The 12571-nt window shown below is 38.2% G+C and overlaps 1 pseudogene; it reads left to right on the forward strand.

The window, feature by feature from the left end:
* Positions 1-9208: 9208 nt before the first annotated feature.
* Positions 9209-11910, forward strand: LOC133775265 (serine incorporator 1-like; annotated as a pseudogene).
* The last annotated feature ends 661 nt before the right edge of the window (positions 11911-12571 follow it).

Consider the following 12571-nt stretch of genomic DNA (forward strand, 5'->3'; position numbering starts at 1 on the left):
CTATTGCTCTGAAATGGCTGAATAAGAAACTCAGTGATTTGGCCCGTGACCCCCAGCACAATGATCTGCAAGTGCAGTTGGGTTGATTGATTTCACTGGCGCACCACAATTAGCGCACCAAATGGCAGCCACCAAAAATGGCTGTATGCTTTTAATTATTCACTTTTCCACATGCTACCACTTCAATACACCTGAAGTTTCACTCACATGAATTTATCACCCCAGTATTAACAGTATTGCAGCATTTCTATCCATATTCTAAGAGCTTTGTCCTCCGGCTTTAGATATCTCTAAAGGCCTTTTATTCATTTGTTCACTACTATTGATCCTTAAGGCACTTTTTTTTTTTTTTAATTTTCTTATTGGGAAGCTCTGTAACAGACCTCATTCTTTTTTAATTCTGTTTTGTTTACCGCAACCCATTCATTCACATGCTTATCTTTGAAGACTCAAGTCCTTCAGCTTTAGACAACAACCGCTTTTAGAAACTAGTTACAAGAGAACAGTTGCCCAAAATTCATGATTTTTATTTTTAAAAATGATTTATTTGAGAGGTAGAGTTACAGAAAGAAAGAGGGGGAGACAGAGAAAAAGAGAAAACAGAGAGACAGAGAAAAAGGTCTCCCAGCTGTTGTTCACTCCCCAAATGGCCTCACAGGTTGCAGCTGGGCCGATCCGAAGCCAAGAGCCGGGAGGGTCTTCTGGATCTCCCACGCTGGTGGAGGGGCCCAGGTGCTTGGGCCATAACAGAGAGCTTGATTGGAAGAGGAACACCCAGAACTTGAACTGGTGCTCAGATGGGATGCCAGTGCTTCAAGTAGAGGATTAAACTACTGCACCACAACTCCAGCCCTGATTCCTTATTTTTAAATGAAGCATTTGCATTAAATGTCCAGTCTCTTCACTGTAACATGCTTAGGAGACAAAAAGCATTTCTCACTGCCTTAAAGCACTGACAGAGTCCCAAGAAAGGGAGAAAGATGACTGCTCCATTGTCACATCAAAGAAAGCCGCGTTCTTCTAGCAGCATCCATTCTTGCGTATGCCTTCCAGTGTCAGTGATTTGAGGTTACACAATATATTTCATGCTCATAACTGATGTGCCTGGAGTATGGATATTGAAATTATAGCATCATCAGAACACGAAATGTGATGTATTTTCTGCATGTCAATAAAGAAATGACCTATTTTTGTTCTATAGATAATGGAAATTGAAAATCAAACACCCTTTATACTCCAACATAGGCTACCATTTTGCAAATATCATGTAAATTGTTAGAATTGGAGCTATGATTTAATCTGTCTTCAGATACACTGTCACTGTAGCACTGAATACACTAGGCAAGTTGTCAATGGATCAGTGATCAACTAATAGCTCTGCTAATAATTGATTTATATTTCCTCAAGAAACTTGCATTTAGCTACCTGGAATAATCATCATGGGAATTATTTGATGAATGCAAAACTTTATTGTGTAGACTGTTGGACTCACTTCATTGTTTGACATCAAATGGTGATGTACATTTCAACACAGTGACTATTTTTCCACATTCAGTAATGATGCACCATGTGTTACAGTTTGCTACATTGCTTGGCCTGATTTATGCAGAATTCATAAGCTATTCAGACAGCTGGATTTGATATGCTGCACTGTGATCCTGGCCGGCCTGGAGTTCACAGATAGACTTGGGACTCAGCAGTTTTAACACATGTATATAGAGTTTAAAGCAACTGGATTTTTAGGAGCAGCTCCCATCTCACTAAAATTTATGTTCATCTTGAATGCCTGACATCTGAAAAAACTATAACATGGAACTAATGATGAGTGAAAATTTACAAAATCAAGTACTGTTTTGGTGTGGGAGTTGTCATTAGGCTCTGTTGAAGTGACAACTGTGTGGGATACTGACTATTTACATTAATGAGCATTTAGATGGAACATAGTATTTATTTCAGATGACAACATGAAAGAACAAAAGTGCCATTGGGTTATTTGGTAAAAAGAAAAGTGAGGAGGTGAATAGTGAGTACTCTTGGGGTACAAGTAATAATTTGTTCTTAATTTGAATATTGGTTTTGAGTGTGATCAGAGGACCAAGAGCTCATTTCTCTACAGACTAATGTTCATTTCTTGGTATGTATACTGAATTTTCATAAAATGGTAAAAAAAAAAAACTCGTGAATGAATTGCTGTTCTCATCACATTGTACCATACACAGGTGATGTGCAATAACTTCTCACCTGTGGTCTTCACCTTGATCACTTGGTAGACGTGGTGTCTTCCAAGTTACTCTTCTGTAAAGTTGCTGTTTTCCTGTCTGTTCTCTGTGTTTAGGAAGTTAGTCATTTTGTTGGTCCTACAATGGAGTGTGAGGAAACTAAGCTCTTCCTTTTTCATTAGGTTATACCTATATGAATTATTTTTCGTTATTCTGTAAGGAAGATATGCCCCACTCAGCATTCCGTCATTCATCCATCCCACTGTGTATTTGTATCATGATGGACTCATACTTGGTCATTATTTTAATATTATAAATTATATATTTATAATATAAATATTGTAACATATGTAACATAATAATGGCATATTATAAATATTGTCATTTATTTGGTTATTCAAATCATTCTGGATATGGGATATTGACTCCCATATCCTTTTGATATGTCACCTTCTCTTCCTCCTGATGAACTCTTTCTTACTTTCTGGCACTACAAGGTGCTCTAGGCTCATCTTATATTTTCCCTGCATCAGTCACAGAATCAGCTTTTTATCCAAGGATCTCTGCTTCTTTTTATTGGAGAATCATATTGGGTAATCAATAGCTAGACACTTAGTGCCTCATCCCTCTTATAGTGTTACTGCCACTGAGCAAATCCACACATGGGTGTGTACCCAGTCATGCACTTGCACATAGTTTACAATATTTCTGTGTCTATTTGCATATATATTAAAGTGGCCAAGAGTTCAGGCTAATATCTCTGGCTCCATTCCAGAACTGCAGAGTTCAATCTAATGTCTTCTTTCTAATTTTCTATCTGACAGTGAGAAATCTGGCTCCCAATATCTAACTTTACATATTTCTTCAAACCACTATTCATGTAAATTAGTTACAAAATATGAATTTATACCCATGTGAGAAACAGATTTATCACATTGGGTTTATTTGTATTTCTAGCCTATTGTTACCAAATTAGTCTCTGATTTTGGTTGTATAGGTTTGAACTGGGATACCTGATATATTGATCTCCTATTTCAATGCTTCTAGGTATAGCTTATAAAATTAATTTATATGTTTAAATTATAATAATTTTCTCCTGCTATCTTTTTTCAAAATATTTTATACTGATATTTGACATCAATTATAAAGAAATTAAGTCCATGATTACATGCTTGCGACTTGTTATGGTTTGCAAGTGGTTTGTCCCCTAAGCGTTTATGTGCAACAAGCCTGGTCCCCAGTGTGGTGGGATCTTTATAAAGGAGGCCAAGTGGAAGATAAGTAGGTCACTGGGCAGTATACATTTGGGAGGGGTTAATGCTGGTCTTGTGGACTTAGTTTTCATAACAGTGAACTGTTATAAAAGAGTGAGTCTGATCCCGCCTCCTCCAACCCACTTGGCTTTCAGATCTCCCCTATGAACTCTTTCAAATAGGTTCCCACCATTGTGATGCCATCTGCCGTAGGCTCTCGCAGAAGTGAGCCGAACTGTTATCCTGCCTATGCCTTGGGACTGTGAGTTAACAAGTCTTTTTTCTTTACAAATTACCCAATCTAGGATATTTTCTTGTAGTAGCAGATGCAGCAAATATGTGATCTTACTTAAAATATGGACCAATGAAAGAACTTGAGCTTCCCCCCATGTCTCTAACAAACAACTCTTGTAAAAGGAATAAATTTATGTGGTGATATTGTCACTTGAATGCCAAAATAAGTTGAATTACAACATACAGATATTCCTGAATATGTACATATATGTATGTAGATATATAAATATATTTATATATCAGGGTATTTGTGTGTGTATATATACATACATATATGTATAGACATGTATATATATATAACACAGAAAATTATAAGGTAACTAATCCAAAATAGAGGCAATTAACATGTATTGAGTAAATTGTGGAGTACTGAAGTCTCAACATGAAGCCACTATTATAATTACTAGTAATTTATAGTTTCCAGATACTTTTCACATATACTTATCTCCTAGATCTTTTGTTCCAACTCTGTGAAGACAAACTTTATTTTGCTTATCATGACAATAAATATCCCTAGCTTTCCAAGGAAAAGTGAAGCTGAGTAACTTGATTAATACAGCTAGTTAAGTTACGTAACAACTTCCCATGCTCTGTCCTGGCAATAAGTTAGGAATAAGGTGATCATATGATTGAGAATGCAGCCATATTGGCTTCATACAGATCACTGGGATCATTCAAACAGAGGCTCACATCTGGTTCAACAGATAAACAGGAGGTCCCTGGGACCTGAGTTTCAGAGTGACAGCCTATAATGCTTTTGTCATTACATACCATTAGCCATGAATCCATGACATAAATAGAAGTACTATTCAAAAAACACACAATAAATATAAGCATTTAGACTTATAAATCCTATAACTATTCTAATTTCTTCTTTTTTTCATCTTGCTCCTTCTCCATCGTCAAGGACAAAAATTACAAATTATTAATTTACAGAAGTAACAACTCATCTATAAATTCTGAATAATTTAGGTTATTTTGTGGTTGCTAGTGGTACCTTTGACAAACCTGGAAAAAGATAACAGCATCTATGTTGGTTTACTTCATATGGAAACTGCCTAGTAAATGTTTGCTGAATTGTTCATTTACTCAAATCAACAAATATTTACTGAATTAAACTCTGTAAGCTGGCGCCACAGCTCAACAGGCTAATCCTCTGCCTGCGGCGCCAGCACTCTGGGTTCTAGTCCTGGTCGGGGCGCTGGATTCTGTCCTGGTTGCCCCTCTTCCAGGCCAGCTCTCTGTGTGGCCCGGGAGTGCAGTGGAGGATGGCCCAAGTGCTTGGGCCCTGCACCCGTGTGGGAGACCAGGAGAAGCACCTGGCTCCTGGCTTCAGATCAGCGCGATGCGCCGGCCGCGGCGGCCATTGGAAGGTGAACCAATGGCAAAAGGAAGACCTTTCTTTCTGTCTCTCTCTCACTGTCCACTCTGCCTGTCAAAAAACAAAACAAAACAAAACAAAAAACCTCTGTAAAGACGCCAAGTAGAAAAGGTCTGTGTCCTTAATGGCAGTTGACCTTGGGGAGGAGACCGTACACACTTAGAGTACACAAGAGTGCAAGACAAAATGTGTAATTGAATAGCTAACCAGTTATGTGGTTGGTAACACTCAGTGAAGAATTTCTGAGCAGAAAGCAGATATTTAAGCAGAGTGGTGACAAAGTGGGCATTTTATAGCAAAAGTGGTTAGAATTTGATCTGAAAGTATGCTACGCTTCAGTAGAAGAAGCCATGGGGTTGTTTTTGTCAGTGCAATCAATGGTATTTAGTTACAGGTATCAAAGAAGCAAAATGCCTCTAGTATTCCCTAGGATCCTGGGGACTAAAATGAAAGAAATTTGCTGAATCAAGCTTTAAACATCAATGTTAGAGGCTGCTATAGTGGCAGGGCCCATTAAGCCAGCAACAGCAACAGCAACAGCAGCATCACAGTTGGGCCTGGTTCCTATTCCTGTGTCACCACTTATGATCCAGCTCCCAGCTAAGGCTCATGGTAAAGCAACGGATGATGACCCAAGTACCTGGGTCCTTGGCACTCATCTGGGAGACCAGGATGGAGGACCAAGATCCTGGCTTCAGCCTGTCACAGCCCCAGTTATTGTGGCCATTTGGAGAAATATTTTAAATATTTAAATATTTTCAAATCATATTTTTACTCTGTCTCATTCTCTTTAACTAATTTGTAAAAAAAATTTGTAAAAAAAATTTCTAAACAACATCATTTGGAAAGTAAATTCTCTTAAGTTTCATCTATAATTTTGTAAAAATTTAAAGGCTTTGGGAGAGATTTATTAAGTTATTTGAAAGCAGAGCATCAGAGCGAGAGAGAGAGAGAGACACACACATTCTATCTGCTGTTTCACTTCCTAAAGGTCCACAACAGCCAGGGCTGCATCAAGCTGAAGCCAGGAGCCTGAAACTCCATCTGGTTTTCCCAAGTGAGTGGCAGGGACCCAAGCACTTGCGCCAGATTCTGCTGCCTGCCCAGGTACATTAGCAGGGAGCTGGATCAGAAGCAGAGCAGCCAGGACTCAAACTGGCACTCTGCTTTGGGATGCTGGCCTCAAAAGCAGACATTTATCCCATTGCACCAAGTGGTAGCCTCTCTTTCACCAAAATTTAACTACAGTCTCCATGTTTAGGAGTTAAAGTTCAATACTGAAATAATCAACACATGTATTTATTCTCATAGGAATTTTCAATATGATGTACTGAAAAATTCTCAGTCATTTATCTAAGACCACATTATGGTTTTCAACTTTTTTGTTTCTAATTGTGGCTGGAGCTACCTGAGAAATAGCAGGTTTCTGTTTATTTCTCTTTCATTAATTTGCAGTGTATCAATTTTACAGGCCATTCCTCTCAAACCAATAGCTTGAAGTCAAGTTTTGTTTCTGACATCTGACAGCTGCAAAGAACCTACTTAACAGTCAGTTCCATCCAGAATTCTGGCATTAATTTTCCTGCATGCATGTTTATCTGTACTTGGGCAACAAAAAGTATTCTTGATCTTAGGTGAAAAAAATGACTAGTTTTTGTAAAATTTTTTTTATTTTTTTAAAATTTTGTTTAAGGAATACAACCGTAAGCATTTAATATATACCAATTTGGAAGCATGGTGATTCTCCCTGCCACCTAACTCCACTCATACTCCCATCTCTCTTCCTCCTCCCTCTTCTTTTCACATTCTTACTTTCCACAGAGATCAGTTTTCAGTTAAATACATACATTTTGCTAAGAACAAGAGGAGGACATCCAATTTCCCTTTGCCAGGGAGTCTAATGTAAAAACTGAAAAGAAACATATCTACTATTAAAGGAAAAACTGTCATCTTCCTTCAAAATAAATCTGAAGGCAGACACACTCAAGGAGGTGTGCTGAACTTGGAGGGAAAGTCCTCTTTGACTTAGCTGTGTGAGGCTACTGCACATCATTTCTTACTTTTTTTTAAGTTTTAAGAAATTCATTCTAGAAAAATTCAAAATACAAATAAAAAAAGAGTAACATGAGTCAACATGATAAGCACTTCAACAGTCCTCAACAATTTTGTCAATTTTTTTGTTTTGTTTCTGGATTGGTTTTAGACACCTCACATATATCAAGTCAATGCACTCATAAATATGGCAAGATGCATCCTCTACTGTAAAGCATGCTTTTTTTGTGTGAGACCAAAAAGCTTTATCACAACTTACACAACTAAAAGCATGTCTTTAATAGTACCTAATATATATTTCAAATTGTGATTGCTGTATTTAAGAGAAAAAGATAATTCTGGTACTATTGTAAAGTGTGGATGCAAGATGAAAAATATCAGGGCCTGGCGTTGTATCCTAGTGGAATAAGCTGCTCCTTTGGATGTCTGTGTTCCAAATCAGATAATTGGTACAAGCCCTGGGTGCTCAGCTCCCAATCCAGCTCCCTGCTGTTGCATCATAGAGGGTAGCTGGTGATGGCTGTAGTGCTTAGGCTCCTGCCACTCACTTGGGAAACCAGGATAGACCTCTGCACTCCAGTCTTCAACCTCACCCTACTCCAGATCTTCAAGTATTTGGGGAGTGAACCAGTGAATGAAAGATTCCTCTTTCCCTCTCTCTGTCTCCTTCTCTGTTATGCTGCCTTACAAGTACATGAAAATAAATAAACATTAAAACAAAAGAGGAGAAAAATCACAAGAAGGAATAGTGAGTTCATTGTAAATGTTTGTTGCTAAAAGTTTTAGTTTAATTTTTGGAAGTGCACAACAGACTATGGAAAATTCAGAAGCCAAGATTGTCCTAAACAGTCCTAAACAGTTAACAGAATGGCAATCAGCAGAAGAGATAGCAGAGCAACTAGGGTTTCAAGAGAGTGAGAATCGCCCTCTTATGAAAGAAAGCTATGAGGGGATGTGGACCCACAGGAGGAATATAGAATATGCAGTGGTTCAAGACCATCCACGATTCCTTTTCTGGAATGGCAATGTCATATGGATGATACAGGATACATTAGTCCATATATGATATAATTGATATGTTTATTGCTTTAGTTGGATTGGAGATTTGGAATGAAGAAAACTACCATTCAAATTACACAGGTATTTTTAGAATACTAGAGGATTTTTGCCGTTGGAAGATGGCATCTTTGGATGCCCGAATGCCACATGATGTTGCACATATTTGGGTGTATTTTAAGAGTCAACAGACAGCCGTGTCAAAGTGGGGAAGTGTATACAAACAGAATAGCTGTGGAATGGCTGCCCTTGTACATGATGATGACTTATTTGATTTTGCACTTATTGTGGCACATGAGATGGGTCATAATTGGAATATGGCACATGATAGCGGGGCATGTACATGTGGGAGGCCAAATTGTGTAATGTCTGGAGGTACAACTATGTCAGAAGTATTTAGCAACTGCAGTGTTCATTATTTATTACTAACTTTGCAAAGAACAGCCTGAATGCGCAACACACCACATCATGCAAAAGACATGTGGGGACGGTCTGATTGATGGAAACGAGCAGTGTGACTGTGGAACCTATAAGCAGTGTGAACAAGATGCCTGTTGTTTTGCAAACTGTACTCTGAAACCTGGGGCTATATGCGCTTCTGGGCTTTGTTGCAAGGACTGCCAGTTCAGGGAAATAGAGGAAATATGTAGAGAACAGGAAAATGAATGTGATCTTCCAGAGTGGTGCAACAGAACATCACAGGAGTGTCCAGAAGATGTCTACATGTGAAATGGACAGACTGCAGGGAACTAGCCAATGCTACAACAAAACATGCCCTTCCCAGGAGATGCAGTGCAAACAAATTTTTGGCGAGGAAGCCACAAATGCGAAGGAGCTGTGCTACAGTGAAATGAATACCCGCGGTGATTGTTTTGGTAATTGTGGTAATGATACCGTATCATATACAGCATGTGATACTACAGATGTAGAGTAAATAAGACTCGAAAGGCAGAGAAGGCGCTGTCTCCATCTTGTTGGCATCTCCTTCTCTGGCGACATCGTGAAGATGGGGGGCATCCTGGGGCTCTGCTCTATGGCAAGCTGGATACCATGTTTGTGTGGTAGTGCACCATGTTTGCTGTGCCGATGCTGTCCTAGTGGAAACAACTCCACCATAACTATATTGATTCATGCACTTTTCTTGCTAGTTGGAGTGTGTGTGGCTTGTGTAATGTTAATGCCAGGAACAACTGAATAAGATTCCTGGATTTTGTGAGAATGAGAAAGGTGTTGTCCCTTGTAATATTCTGGTTGGCTATAAAGCTGTATACCATTTGTGCTTTGGCTTGGCTATGTTCTATCTTCTCCTTTCTTTACTAATGATCAAAGTGAAGAGCAGCAGTGATCCTAGAGCTGCAGTACACAATGGATTCTGGTTCTTTAAATTTGCTGCAGCGATTGCAATTATTATTGGGGCATTCTTTATTCCAGAAGGAACTTTTACAACTGTGTGGTTTTATGTAGGCATGGCAGGTGCCTTTTGCTTCATTCTTATACAATTAGTCTTACTTATTGATTTTGCCCATTCATGGAATGAATCGTGGGCTGAAAAAATGGAAGAAGGGAATTCAAGATGTTGGTATGCAGCCTTATTATCAGCAACAGCTCTGAATTATCTGCTGTCTTTAGTTGCTATCGTCTTGTTCTTTGTGTACTACACTCATCCAGCTGGTTGTTCAGAAAATAAGGTGATTATCAGTGTCAACATGCTCCTGTGTATTGGTGCTTCTGTAATGTCCATACTGCCAAAAATCCAGGAGTCACAACCAAGATCTGGTTTATTACAGTCTTCAGTAATTACAGTCTACACAATGTATTTGACATGGTCTGCTATGACCAATGAACCAGAAACAAATTGCAACCCAAGTCTGTTAAGCGTAATTGGCTTCAATACAACAAGCAGCATCCCAAAGGATGGGCAGTCTGTCCAGTGGTGGCATGCTCAAGGAATTGTAGGACTAATCCTCTTTTTATTGTGTGTGTTTTATTCAAGCATTTGTACTTCGAACAATAGTCAGGTTAATAAACTGACACTCACGAGTGATGAATCAACATTAATAGAAGATGGTGGAGCCAGAAGTGATGGATCACTGGAGGATGGTGATGATGTTCACCGAGCCTTGGATAATGAAAGAGATGGTGTTACTTAGAGCTACTCCTTCTTTCACTTCATGCTTTTCCTGGCTTCACTTTATATCATGATGACTCTTACCAACTGGTACAGGTATTAGCCCTCTTGTGAGATGAAAAGTCAGTGGACAGCTATCTGGGTGAAAATCTCTTCCAGTTGGATTGGCATCATGCTATATGTTTGGACATTGGTGGCACCACTTGTTCTTACAAATCGTGATTTTGACTGAATGGGACTTCTGGCATGCAGGTCCCACTTTGATCTGTGCTTATTTGAAATTAATTAACAGTATTCCCAACTTTTTCAAAAAAGGTGTGTGTGTTTGTGGGTATGTATGTGTGTGTGCACACATGTGCTTCCCATGTAACTTCCCCAGTGTTGTTCTGGCATGAATTAAATTTTACTGCTTGCCATTTTATTTATTATTTTCTTGCCAAGTGCATTGTGAGTATGGTAGTAAGTTAGAAAAGTGGACATCAGTAGGTTTATTTAATCTCTGCTTTGTACCTGTGAAATTAAGGGTAAAAGCAAAAAAACTGTCAGTTTGATTCTACAGTTGTGTTAGATCTTAAACTTTTAGAATATATAAATGTTTGGCTGCCTTTTGAAATACAAGGGATCTTCAAAGCATTTATGGAAAATATGTATTATGAAAACATGGATGGATTTCAGAATTTTTATGTACCAAAATAAACCTATCTTTAATTTCTTTTTCCATGAACTTTTTGAGGTATCCTTGCATTTGGTGTGTTGCCTCATAGAAGATGGCAAAGAGTATAGCTATTTAAGTAAGTACCAGTTGTCTAAAAAATCTTGTCAGATTTTTCCTTTGAAATGAAGGTGAGGAACTTAAATAGAAAGGGAATGTTTGATGGAAAACACTGTAGGTTATGGACAGAGGTTGAAGCATAGAGCCTTCAAAGAAAGATCATTGGTGGTTGGGTAGTAAATTAAATACCCAGTGAGACTGTAATCTGAGTAGAGATGGCCTTCACTAAAAAAATTGTTTTGGTCATTATAAACCTGTACAAAAGTATGTGCTCGACACATATGCTAGAAATTTTGAAAGATTTAGATGAGGATTTTGTACAGGATAACCATGGATTTAGAAGGAAGCTGTTGAAAATTATTTTGAAAGTTTGGTTTGTTCAGGGCAAGAAGAAACTGCAAATGCGAAGCTTTAGTAAGTACTTAGGTAAAATCTAGTCCAGCTCTCTCATTTTAAAGATGAAGAAGCTGAAGTACAGGCTTAAATAGCTAATTTAGTGGCAAAGCTAGGGAATTCCAAGCCTTCTAAAAATAGCTAGCATTCTCTGACATTGAAAAATAGTTTGTGTTCAAAATACACTCGAATTGATGATTTTAAACCTTGTTAGAGGTGCATAATTAAGTGATATGGATTGCTGGTGTCCTTGATGCCTTTTACTCATCGAGGTCAGGAGAATGACAGAAAGTTGTAGAATAAAACTCCAGTTAATAGATTACATAATTCAAAAGGCTTGCTTTTGTTTCTCCTGCCATGAAATTGAAATATATAGATTATTATACTCTTTCAACCTGAAAATCAAGTAGTATGACAGAAAATCTTAGTTGTTTTATGTGTTATTAGTGTATAATGAAGCCTTTAAAATCTACATTTGCTTCTTTAAAAATATATAACAACCCAACTTAATTCCCAAGCCTTATTCGGTATATTGATATTGTATTCCACAATTTTGAATGGCTGTATTCTATCTCTAAATAAATGAATTCAGAGAAAAAAAATACTACAGATGTAATGTGTGGGAGAATTCAGTGTGACACTGTGAGAAGAATCAGCATTAATGAAAACCATACTTCTGTGCATTGGGTTAACATCAATGGCACTTCTTGTTGGGGCACTGACTACCACTTCGGGATGACCATAGCTGACATTGGTGATGTGAAAGATGGTACAGAGTGTGATGAAAACTCTGTATGTGTCAACAGGAAGTGCACCTTTGTGGTACCTCCACTATATACTTGTTCACCTAAATTCTGCCATGAGCATGGAGTCTGTAACAGCAAAGACCACTGCCACTGTGACTCTAAGTGGGACCCACCCACCTGTGAAGAAGCAGGTGTAGGAGGTAGTATTGACAGTGGACCCCCTGCTAAAAAAACAAAAAACAAAAAACAAAAAAAAAAAAGAAGCATCCTTTATATC

Source organism: Lepus europaeus, chromosome 16 (genome assembly GCF_033115175.1).
Source record: "Lepus europaeus isolate LE1 chromosome 16, mLepTim1.pri, whole genome shotgun sequence".
Taxonomy (NCBI): domain Eukaryota; kingdom Metazoa; phylum Chordata; class Mammalia; order Lagomorpha; family Leporidae; genus Lepus; species Lepus europaeus.